We start from the raw sequence: 11,176 nt of genomic DNA on the forward strand, positions 1-11,176 counted from the left end.
CCCTTACAAACCTGGACCAACTTCTCTGCCAATATAACTAGGATATTTCATAAACGATAAATACATGCAAGAATCAATAGCTGCCTCTGGCCCTGCAAGACAGCAAGGTCTACCCAGGGATGGACCTTTCTACATAAGTCCCCAGCTGATAAAAATAAAAAGGCCAGTCCCCCCACCCTTACTATGAAGGCAGCTCATGTTATCAAACCTTCCTAAGTCAGCCTTCCCCAAGAGATTCTCTGTTACCGCTGAGCTGGTTCCAGTCTATCCAGTCAGGACACAGTACTGCTACTGGGCCAACCAACCCAGCTCTGCCTCTGTGAGCCTGTCTACCCCTTCATCTCTACACCCACCAGGGAGAGAATGGCACATACGTGGCACAGGTGGATTGCAAGGTCTTTAGGTATAAATTGTGACTCAGTCCTTTGGGGGTGAAAAACTCAGCAAGTTACTCAGCCCTCTGTGTCTCAAACTGTAATAGGAGAATTTCGCGCACCTTATCGGTATTCGATTACATCTGCTAGAATGAGAGCACCGCAGACAGGGGCCGCCAGGCTGCTCAATACACAAAATAGCCCAGGCATCATACGGTGCCCCCTAGAGTGATGTGTTGTTAATTGCATGTGGTGGCCCTGCCGCTGGGACCAGGGTTTTGTCTGTCCTAGCCTTTGGTCTGCCCTAAGTGCCTAGGGTAGTGCCTGACTTAAGTAGAAACTCATAAATACATGCTGGGTGAGTGAATTAGACCTTCATCAGGACTTCAGTCGATAACTTCAATACTGGCTTTGGATTAAACACTTAAGAAATAGTAACAGTGATTATTGTTATTGATGATGTGGTTAAGTCTAATAGGAAAAACTTTTCCTTGAGCCTGGCTTTTATAAATTCATGGGGCGCTGGATTTGAATGTCGAGTGATACCCTCCTGACGAAAGTAACTTTTCTCACATCCTACCACCCAGGGGCTTTGCCCTTCTCTCTTGCTTGGCCTGGCCTGGCTTCTTTCTGCCCGCAGCCCGACTTTGACCCCATCCTGCCCCCAAGGCCGCTGCAGGACAACAGGACTGCCATCCAGCTACCACAGGGGGCGGCTGTCTCATCTTTGTGTGACAGTCGTGACTTTCTCTTCTCTGCCTCTTCTTGGCTCCCTCACTTGGCACTGGGGCTGCTATTCAGTAGCTCAGTCCTACTCAAAGGCCACAGCTCCTTCTTGGAAATGGCACAGACTTGAAAACAAGGGGCCCAAACACCTCTGCCAACAGGGACATTGCATAATGACAGCACCATGTTCCAGGTGAAGAGAACCTGGTTGCAGAGGGGAGACAGGATCTCTTCACCACACTTGGGGAGGCTGTGTGAGTGTTTAAGTCACCTCTCACTCTAAGGGACAGATTTGTTTTTGAAAATCAGACCACCCTGGCTCCAGCCTGAATGTTCTTCTCTTTCCTCATCATCACCGCACCCATAGGGACAATCTCCTTTAGGGGGACAATAGGTGGCTGTCAACTTTATATAATGTAAACAATGTCAGGAAGGAACCCACCCAAGAAATATGACCTCCCCAAATGCCTGGGATTCCACTATTAGTGATTCACTCTTTTGGTTCAGTACCACCCACTTTCTGGCTGTCCTGAGAAATACACATTCTCCTGGGAGGTATTACGCATTAAGTTCCTAACACCTGGAGTGAATAACTTCACCTGACATTTTATTTTCTCCTGATAGGAGAGATACATGGGTGCTTGGCCCACAGGGCTGAGGTGGGTCTCAGAGAGCCAGAGAGCAGGGGAGGCTTTGCAGTCAAACTTCCTAAGTGTCACCAGGTTTCTAAGAGCTAGGCCTGACTGTCCCCTCCAATGGTAGCTGGCCCTGGAGCTGTTGATTTCCACGAGTTAATCACCTAAGGATTCAAAGAGGCAATATACATAAAGGGCCAACTCCGTATGCCATGTGTCATCAACGACAAATGTGAGTCTGCTCTACTCCTCCCATGAATAGAGAGACATTTGTCTTGGGGGAGAGTGCTGGTTCATACCTGCTCCTCATCTTCTGGGAAAGGCAAGCCAAAGAAATCAGGTATCTCCTCTACTCCCTGTTATAGCGTGGGGACTCCTCTGTCCAACAGCCCACTTGGTTCATGGTTTCTTTACCACTGCTGTGGGAGAGAAAGAAAGAGAGGGTCAGCCCATGTTTGAGCAACTGCTGGGGGGAGGGGTGTCCTGGTTTCTTGGCTCTGAGAGTTTGAGGAGCCTCTTGCTTGGGGTTGATTCTGCTCTGCTCCCCAGCTCTGCAAATTCTCTTCTGTGGACCAGGCTCTACTATGGGCCTCAAGAAGTTGACCTCTATGGACTCCATTCCAAGCCTCCTTTACCCTCTGCCTTCTAGTGATGCTCAGCTGGTGGCAGATGTCAGGAGGAGATTGGGAGGCAAGACAGGAGAGGGATGAGCAATTAATTGCCCCCACTCCCTTACTACTGGGCCAGGACTCTCGGTAGCTGTGTCCCCTGAGCCATGATCATGGATCCCAAGAGACAGCCCATCTCCCGTGGCTCCAGTGTTCACTGGGTTCATCTGCCGAGGGCTAGGAAAGACTTCTCACTCTCGCTGGTCCCTGGGGACACTGCCATCTCTTACTGACCATCACCCCTTTGCTTCCCATCCACCAGGTTTGTTGAACAGACCAAATGGGATTCTACATTTGGTTTTATCCCCAATCCTTGCTGAGGATCTTCTGATTCTCTGCTACGTGCCTAAAATGCATTTTCTCATTTAATCCTCACACCAGAGGTGTAGAAATGTCATGTAACTTGCTCAAGATCACACAGTTGTATTTGAAACGTGCCCAGGAGTGCCAGTAAGTATTATTTAAAGTCAATTTTGGGGGGTGCTGAGGTGGCTCATAGGCTAAGCGACCAAATCTTGATTTCGACCCAGGTCATGATTTTACAGTTCATGAGTTTGAGCCTCATATGGGGCTCTTGCTAACAGTGCAGAGCCTGCTTGGTATTCTCTCTCTCTCTCTCTCTCTCTCTCTCTCTCTCTCTCTCTACCTCTCCCCTGCTTGTACTATATCTCTAAAAGAAATAAACAAACAAATATTTTTAAAACATAAAAAAAATAAAGTCAACACTCAGACTCTGTCCAGAAGCTCTGGACTTGGGAGTCAAGTATTCCATTTCAGCCTCATTCTGCTCACCACAGTCTAGTTGGATAGATATTTCTGAATTTATCTTCTAAAAGCAGGCTCAGTTCAAAGAGACATTTATTACCTTACTGGATGCAGTTGGGGAAGGCTGTCCCAGAGGCCAAAATAAGTCAGGCCCTTGGCAAAGATGTGATGTGGAGACTCTGCCTAAAGCCCCCTTCTCCTCGTCCTTGGGGTCCCTTGCTTACTCCCTTCCAGCCCCCTGCTCTCCATCCTCAAGCCCCTCTGGCTGATCTATGGAATCCACTGACATCAGTCTACTTTTCTCATGCCTCAGTGCATGCCTCCTGTCCATTTCCCACACCCTGCTCCCTGCTCACTGAGAGTGTTCCAGTGCAATCCAAGATGACAAATTGCCTTAACTTATTTAAATATGCATATCTTTAAGGGAGTACACAAAAAGTAATGTCAATGGTGGAAGTTTTAAGTGCCAGTTTAGGCCAGTGAGAGAGATATTTATGGAGAAGGAAATCTTTTTGCTGATTCCTCAAGGATGCCATACAGATATCTAGATTATAGCTCCTTTAATATGTAAGGCAGGCACATCTGTATTTGAGGAGCCCTGGGATCTTTGTCTTCAGAGGCTTTCACAGAGGGAAAGGGAGACTGACAGCAGGATCAACCCACTTAGAACCCAAGTATTCCCTTTTTTCCATGACTGAAAATAAGTATTCACCAAGTATTTTATGTACTCTCCTAATTTTCTAGCCTGCCTTCCAGCTTAGTTTGCAGCAATAGGGTTAGCTCTGGCCATAGACTGTGGGCATAAGTGACATGTGCCACTCCTGAGCTGAAGCAGCTAATAGCTGATGTGCCCCCTCTACCTTTCCCTTCCCCTGCCTTAATGTCTTGAAAGTCATTTGTTCTAGACGGCGCACCTTTGAGGAAGGTCAACCAGCCTGCAACAGATATTTGGTGAGTAAGAAATCCATGTTTATTGTTTTAGATCACTGAAATTTTAAGGTTGTTTATTGCGGCAGCATAACAGAGCCTATCCTGACTAATACATCAAGTAAGATGAAATCTGAACAAGTGTTCATGCTGAATAGGACTGTTGGCACTAATTTCCCATTCCCTGTAACTCGAGAGCTAGAAAGGAAAAACCAACATTTCCCAGACACTTTGAAGGTATGGTTCTAGAAATAAATTCGTTTCCCCAAATAATGCCCTTGTGTGAAGCAGCATTATAGTAGAAACATGAATGCTTAGAGCCATTTCGGCCACTGGACTCCTCATTCCAGAGTTTAGTCACGAGCTTCATGGGTGCCAGAGGCACTTGTGGTGAAAGCAGCCAGGGCAGCAGTTTCCTAATCTCTGGATCACAACTACAACGGGATCACTTTGAAATAGTGCTCCCCAGTGGAACGCTCTAGATTTCCACTTCTCCAGCTCTTACAACAGTTCTATAAGCTTGTAATTCCCTGGACTGAATTCCTTTCTTCTTGAAATACATGGAGTGGTGGCTATTTCCTTCACTGAGCTCTGGATCTATGTTGCTTTAAAAAGTTTGAAAGCCTTTGAAAATAGATAGCATAGCAACAAAGACGATGTAGAGCACTCCAAAGACTCAAAACTGAGAGATGGCAGATTCTCTGAAACCTCAGAAGTTTGGAGGGAAAAATGTGGTAGAAAGAATTGCCACACAACCATGAGTTCATTTTTAAAATGTAGCATCAATGATTTAAATTTTTTTTTCAACGTTTATTTATTTTTGGGACAGAGAGAGACAGAGCATGAACGGGGGAGGGGCAGAGAGAGAGGGAGACACAGAATCAGAAACAGGCTCCAGGCTCTGAGCCATCAGCCCAGAGCCCGACGCGGGGCTCGAACTCACGGACCGCGAGATCGTGACCTGGCTGAAGTCAGACGCTTAACCGACTGCGCCACCCAGGCGCCCCTGTAGCATCAATGATTTAATGCAACTCTTTCCCATTACAATTGAAGATGAAAAGGAGGCCCAGTGAATCTAAGTCCCTTCTCCAAGGTGGCACAGGCAGTAAAGGCAGAGCTGTAGTTCAAACTGAGGTCTCCTGAATGTGGATTCTACTAACCATTTTGTAGACTCCATCAAGAAGGCTAACAACAAGCTGCTGGGACTGTCTCATCTGCATATTCCCCCAACTGTCCCAGAGGCGCCCCCAATGTTCTACACACCCCACCTACACATACCCCCACCCAATGGCTGGCTTCCTATGAAGGAAGCAAGGGCAAGCCTTTGTAGACAGCTAGTGAGCATGCAGAGAAAGCCAGCCCAACTCTGCAGGATTGGGAGAAAGTTGAGATTAAGCACTGCCCTAGGGTAAGCAAATGGGAATCTGTCAGTGGTGGCCTGGCTTTGCAGGATTGAGAGAAGGCATACAATTTTAAGAATCCCCCTACCACCAGGAGGGTGCAAGAAGTGTAAAGCAGGTCAGTCCGTAGAAAAGATCTGAGAAAGGCAAAGAATCCCTAGCAGGGCTGAGACAGAAGGTATTTCTCTCCCAAAGCCAGTCGGTAAAGACTGGAGGAGGTGACTGCTTCTTCAAATGTGAAGATGGTATATGTAAGATTTCAAGGAACATGAAAAACCAAGGCAATATAACACTACTAAAGGGACACAATAATTTTCCAGTAACTAACCACAAAGAAATGGAGATCCATGAATTGTTCAATAAATAATCCAAAGTTGTTATTTTAAGAAAGCTCAGTGAGCTACAAGAAAACACAGGACAATTCAATTGAAATCAAGAAAACAATACACAAGTAAAACAAAAACTTTAACAGAGAGATACAAATCATAAAAGAGAACCAAGCAGAAATTCTGAATCTGAAAAATACAATGAATGAAATGAAAAATGCAATGGAAAGCATCACCAGCAGACTTGATCAAGCAAAAGAAAGAATCTGTGCAAAGACAGGTCATTTTCAATTATCCATTTAGAGGAGAACAAATACAATAGAATGAAAAAAAGGGAAGAAAGCCTATGTGAATTAATGGGATGCCATCAAGCAAAACAACCCATGCATTATTGGAGTCTCAGATGGAAAAGAAAGAAAAAGGTGGTAACCTTATTTAAAGAAATAATGGCTAAGAAATTTCCAAATCTGAGGAGAAATTTAGATATCCAAGTTCATGGTGCTCATAGGTCCCCCAAAAAATCCAACCCAAAAAGATCTTCTCCAGGACACATTTTAATGTAACCATCTAAAATCAAAGAGTCTTTTTAAAGCAGAAAGAGAGGGAAAAAAACTCATCACAAACAAAGGAACTCCCATAAAATTATCAGTGGACTCCTTTTTATTTACTTATTTAAATCCAAGTTAGTTAACATACAGTGTAGCAATGGTTTCAGGAGTAGAATTTAGTGATTCATCACTTACATATAACACTGAGGGCTCATCCCAACAAGTGCCCTCCTTAATGCCCATCATCCATTTAGCCCATCCCCCCACCCAACTCCCTTCCAGCAACTCTCAGTTTGTTCTCTGTATTTAAGAGTCTCTGTATTTAAAGGGTTTGCCTCCCTCTGTGTTTTTATTTTATTTTTCCTTCCCTTCCCCTATGTCCATCTGTTTTGTTTCTTAAATTCCACATATGAGTGAAATCAGTGGGCTTCTGAGCAGAAATCTTGCAGGCCAGAAGAGAACAGGATGATGTATTTAAAATGCTGAGGGAAAAAAAAAAAAACTTCCAACCAAAAACACATTACCTGGCAAAGTTGTCCTCCAGAAATGAAGGAGAGATAAAGACTCTCCCAAACAAACAAAGCTGAGGTGGTTCATTGCTGGACCTGCCTTACAAGAAATGCTGCATGTTCTTCAGGCTGACATGAAAGGATGCCAATTAGTAACATGAAAACATAGGAAAGTATAAAGCACATCAGTAAAGGTAAGTGTATAGCCAATTCAGAATGCTCTAATACTGTAATCTGGTGATGTGTATATCACTTAACTCTAGTATAAAGGTTAAGTGACAAAAACATTAAAAATAACTATGGCTACAATAATTGTGAATGGATAGACAATATAAAAATATGTAAATCGTGATATCAAAAATAAAATGTGAGGGGGAGAGTAAAAGGGTATACTTTTTGTATGCAATCGAAGTTATCAGCCTAAAATAGACCACTATAACCAAAAGACATTTTATGTAAGCCTCCTGATAATCACAAAGCAAAATCTATGAAATACATAAAAGATAAAGAGAAGGGAATCAAAGCGCACCACCACTAAAAGCCATCAATTAACAAAGGAAGACACAAAAGAGAAAGAAAGGAAAAAAGGAACCACAAAACAGTCAGAAAACAATCAGATGGAATTAGTAAATCCTTGTCTATCAATAATTACTTTCAATCTACATGGATTAAATTCTCAAATGAAAAGGCATAGAGAGGCCGAATATATATATATATATACAAGACCCAACTATATGCTGCCTAGAAAAGATTTACTTTAGTTTTAAAAGCATATCTAGGTGCAAAGTGAAAGGTTGAGAAAAAAAATATTCTATGAAAAATGGAAACCAAAAGAGAGCAGAGTAGCTATAATTATATTAGACAAACAGATTTTAAGTCAGAAACTGTAACAAGAGACAAAGAAGGTTAGTTTATAATGCTGAAGGGATCAATTCATCAAGAGGATATAACAACTATAAACATATATGCACCCAACATCAGATCACCTGTGTAAGCAAATACTAACAGATTTGAAAAATAGAATAATAGTAGGGGACTTCAATACTTCACTTTCAACAATGGATACATCATCTACGCAGAAAATCAATAAGGAAACATTGGACTTGAACTATATTTTAGAACCAAATGGACTTATCAGACATACACAAAAATTTTTATCCAAAAGCAGCAGAATATGAATTCTGCTCAGGCACACATGGAACATTCTCCAGGACAGATTATATGTTAGGTCACAAACAGGTCTTAACAAATTTAAGGACATTAAAATCATACAGGTATCTTTCCTGACCACAATGATATGAAACTAGAAATTAACAATAGGAGGGAAATTAGAAAATTCCCACATATGTGGAAATTAAACAACACACTCCTGAACAAAGAATGGGTCACATTGGGGCGCCTGGGTGGCGCAGTCGGTTAAGCGTCCGACTTCAGCCAGGTCACGATTTCGCGGTCCGTGAGTTCGAGCCCCGTGTCAGGCTCTGGGCTGATGGCTCAGAGCCTGGAGCCTGTTTCTGATTCTGTGTCTCCCTCTCTCTCTGCCCCTCCCCCGTTCATGCTCTGTCTCTCTCTGTCCCAAAAATAAATAAACGTTGAAAAAAAAAAAATTTAAGAATGGGTCACAAAAGAAACGAAAAGGGAAATCAAAAAAATATCCTGAAGCAAATGGAAATTGAAACACAGCATACCAAACCTTACAGGATACAGCAAAACCAGTTTTAATAGGGAAATTTATAGCAATAAATGCCTACATTAAGAAAAAAGATTGATCTCAAATAAACAACCTAACTTTATACCTCAAGGAGCTAGAAAAAGAGCAAACTAAGTCAACAAAAGGAAGGAAATTTAAAAAAAAGAAAAAGCAGAGGAGAAATCAATGAAATAGACAAGAAATACAATAGAAAATATCAACAAAACTAAGAACTGGTGTTTTAAAAAGATAAACAAAATTGACAAACCTTTAGCTAGACTAAATAATAAAAAAGAGTGAAGACTCTAATAAATGAAATCAGAAATGAAGGAGGAAATGTAACAAGAGATACCATATAAATACAAAGAATCATAAAAGGCTACTATGAACAATTATAAGCCAATAAGTTGCATAACTTAAAAGAAGTCCAAGAATTCCTAGAAACATACAACCTACCAAAACTGAATCACAAAGAAATAAAAAATCTAAACTGACCAATAGTGAGTAAGGATATTGACTCAGTAATCAAAAACCTTCCAACAAACAGAAGCCCAGGACTAGATTTAGTGGTGAATTCTACCAAACATTTAAAGAAGAATTAATACCAATCCTTCTCAACCCCTTCTCAAAAACTGAAGAGGAAGGAACACTTCCAAATTCACTTTTTGAGGTCAGCATCACCCTGATACCAAAGCCAGGCAACAATACTACAAGAATAAAAAATTATAGTCCAATATCCCCAGTGAATATAGATGCAAAAATCCTCAACAAAACACTAGCAAACAGAATTCAACAACACATTAAAAGGATCATATATCATGATCAAGTTGGATTCACCCCTGGGATACAAGGATGATTTGACATCTGCAAATCAATAAATGTAATACACCACATTCACAGAATGAAGAATAAAAATCATATTATTGTCTCAATAGAAGTTGAAAAGGCATTTAACAAAATTCAACATTCTTTCATGACAAGAATTCTCAAGAAATTAGGTATAGAAGGAAGGTACTTCAGTATAATAAAGGCCACATATGAAAGCCCAACAGCTAACATCATACTCAACAGTGAAAAGCTGAAAGTTTTTCCTCTAAGATCAGGAACAAGATAAGAATGTCTACTTTTGCCACTTCTATTCAGTGTAGTACTAGAAATCCTAGGCAAAGCAAGTAAGCAAGAAAAATGAAACAAAACAAAAGCTATCCAATCAGAAAGGAAGCAGTAAAATTGTCTCTGCTTGCAGATGGCATGATCCTACATATAGAAAACCCTAAAGATTCCACCCAAACACTGTTGGAGCGAATAAATCATTTCAGTGAAGTTGCAGGATACGAAATTAATATACAAAAATCAGTTGCATTTCTATACACTGACAACAAAGCATCAGAAAGAGAAATTAGGAAAACAATCCCATTTATAATAGCATCAAAAACAATAAAATACTTAAGAATAAATTTAAGCAAGGAGCTGAAAGATCTGTATGCTGAAAACTGTAAAACACTGATGAAAGAAATTGAGAAATATATAAATATTCATGAATTGGAAGAATTAATTGTTGAAATGTCCATACCACCCAAAGCAATCTACAGATTCAATGTAATCCCTATCAAAATTCCATTGATGTTTTTCATGGAAATAGAATAAACAATTATAAAATATATATATATATATATATATATATATATATATATATATATATATAGGAACGTTATTTCAGTCATGAGAAAGAAGGAAATTCTGCCATTTGCAACAACATGGATGAACCTAGAAGACATGCTAAGTAAAATTAGCCAGAGAAAAAACAGTATGATCTCACTTATATATGGAATCTTAACCAAAAAAAAAGGGGGGGCATCCGGGTGGCTCAGTTGGTTAAGTGTCCGACTTCGGCTCGGGTCATGATCTCACAGTTCGTGAGTTCAAGCCCCACATCAGGTTCTGTGCTAACAGCTTGGAGCCTGGAGCCTGCTTTGGATTATGTGTCTCCCTCTCTCTCTCTCTGCCCCTTCCCCACTCTCACTCTGTCTCTCTCTCAAAAAATAAAAATTTAAAAAAAAATTCTTTTTAAGTCAAAATTACAGAAATGGAGCAGAATGATAGTTATCAGGGACTGAGATATTAAGGAGGTGGGAAGAAGCTGGGCAAAGGGTATAAGCCTTCAGTTACAAGATGAATAGTCTCCGGGGATCTAATGTACAACATGGTGACCATAGTTAATAATATTGTGTTGTGTATTTAAAATTTGCTAAGAGGGGCGCCTGGGTGGTGCAGTCGGTTAAGCGTCCGACTTCAGCCAGGTCACGATCTCGCGGTCCGTGAGTTCGAGCCCCGCGTCGGGCTCTGGGCTGATGGCTCAGAGCCTGGAGCCTGTTTCTGATTCTGTGTCTCCCTCTCTCTCTGCCCCTCCCCCGTTCATGCTCTGTCTCTCCCTGTCCCAAAAATAAATAAACGTTGAAAAAAAATATATAAAATTTGCTAAGAAAAAAAAAATGCTAAGAGAGTAGAACTTAAGCGTTCTCTCTCTCTACACACACACACAGGCACACACACACATAAAGAAAAGAAAAAGAAAAAGAAAAAGAAAAAGAAAAAGAAAAAGAAAAAG

At 41.3% G+C, this 11,176-nt stretch overlaps 1 long non-coding RNA gene across 4 annotated transcripts in view; it reads right to left on the reverse strand.

Moving 5' to 3' along the window:
* The window catches only part of LOC121043558 (uncharacterized), a 60,459-nt gene that overhangs the window by 25,785 nt on the left and 23,498 nt on the right, over positions 1 to 11,176 (reverse strand). For all 4 annotated transcript variants that reach the window (XR_005796908.1, XR_005796906.1, XR_005796907.1 and 1 more), the window contains one exon: positions 2,035 to 2,154. This is a non-coding gene — a long non-coding RNA (uncharacterized LOC121043558). The remainder of the gene's footprint in view (positions 1 to 2,034; positions 2,155 to 11,176) is intronic.

This window comes from Herpailurus yagouaroundi, unplaced genomic scaffold (genome assembly GCF_014898765.1).
Source record: "Herpailurus yagouaroundi ecotype Mexico unplaced genomic scaffold, PumYag 187, whole genome shotgun sequence".
Taxonomy (NCBI): domain Eukaryota; kingdom Metazoa; phylum Chordata; class Mammalia; order Carnivora; family Felidae; genus Herpailurus; species Herpailurus yagouaroundi.